This window comes from Watersipora subatra, chromosome 5, assembly GCF_963576615.1.
Source record: "Watersipora subatra chromosome 5, tzWatSuba1.1, whole genome shotgun sequence".
Taxonomy (NCBI): domain Eukaryota; kingdom Metazoa; phylum Bryozoa; class Gymnolaemata; order Cheilostomatida; family Watersiporidae; genus Watersipora; species Watersipora subatra.
The window spans coordinates 21,623,675-21,625,460 of NC_088712.1; positions in this window are offsets into that span (position 1 = coordinate 21,623,675).

The following is a 1,786-nucleotide window of genomic DNA, read 5'->3' on the forward strand; positions in this document are numbered from 1 at the left end:
TCCTACAATCACACTTACATCCGCTTTACTAAAAAGAACTGGTTTGTTCATTGTCTTTTATCAGTCAAAAAAAAAGAACCACCTTTTGTTTTTAATCTGTTTCGAATCTCACCAAGCAATTTTACACCAAAACAAAGTGATTCACATAAACACTTGAAGCGCTCAAGTAAATAGGTCAACACTTGAAGTAAATAGGTCAAGGTTTATATCTATTGGCATTACTCCTAAAGGGTAAAATCTTTGGCACTCTTTCAAAAGAATTTAAAAAAAAAAGATTTCACATTTTTAAGTGGATGTATAATAAATAGATGACTTTTAATAAATACCTAATAATAAATACCTTTATAGTAAACACCATTTCTAACAGCAAATTTCCTGAATTTCTTTGCGAACTAATTTCATTAGTGCGCAAAGCATTTGGCTTTTTAACTTTATAGTTCATAGAATGAATGCAGGAAGTGTATAGCCTATGGCATGTCATCAGGGTTTGTGAGATCAGAGCTAACTGCATGTAACATAGGATATAAATAGCATCTGGGCTGCTTTTGGAAACATTTAGACATTTATCAGCCTTACATGCATTGGCGGAACAACTCCACAAAACTACAGAATGTAAACAACTATGAGCTACACAAGACTGGATAGTGAGTGAAAGAGCAGAGTTGGAATGGATTAAACTAGTCATAGAATTCTTTTAATTTTATTAGATTCGATTAGCTGGAATCATAGAGTTCTACTAACTTTATTAGATAAGACTAGCTAGAATCACAGAGTTCTTTCAATTTTATTAGATTAGACTAGCTGTAATCATAGAGTTCTACTAACTTTATTAGATTAGACTAGCTGGGATCATAGAGTTCTTTTTTACTTTATCACACATATTACTGGATGTTGTTAGTTAAATGAATGTTGTAATGAATACACCTGATTGTGTGTAAAATATTTTCTTACTGCATGAGCCTCATGTCAGTAAGGCAGTAAATTCAATAGAACAATCACAACCTGTAAAACTGGAGTTATCTTTTCTTTTCAATAAATCTAACAAGGGACAGCACAATAAAAGCCTAAACAAATATAATTGATATTTTTGTTAAACTGGGCCCAATATACTATCATTTATGCATGAACAATGTCTATGGATTAGCAACAGTTACATTAGATCCTAGGCTAGGCCTGGACAGTAGTCAGGTATCACAGGGCTGTAATATTAATTAGTAAGTTTTATAGTAATATTTCTCCATCAGCCTCTTCATTAGCTGGGAGTTCACAGCATATAATACAGCAATTACAGAAATATGAGTATATATATAAATAAACATCTCAGGAACACTAACATTAGCACAATTGTGGCTAAGTAGATAAACCTATAAATGTATTGATTACTTTCTATTTCTAATATATATGAATTATTATATATATGTAATACACATAAAATTGGTTTTTCTCCCAAGTTAACCCAAATGAATGGTAATGCTTACCTAAGCTTAGGTCTCCTGCCAGAGACCTGGGAGTTTGAGCACACGTCTCATTATCTTAGCTGTTCCCAATAGCGCGCTTATCTACTACTTACGTGTTTTTACTGCCGCCGGTATTTGGGCAAACCACAAATATATATATAAATATATATATAAAAACATATATATATAAATACGTATATAATTAAAACTGGGGTTTTAGTATATTATAAAATAATACGGTTAAGTAATACTAAAATAAAAAAGCTCTACAAGAAATTGGAGCAAATAGTAATAGTTATGTAAAATAGTAGTACTTAACTTTCAGCTAC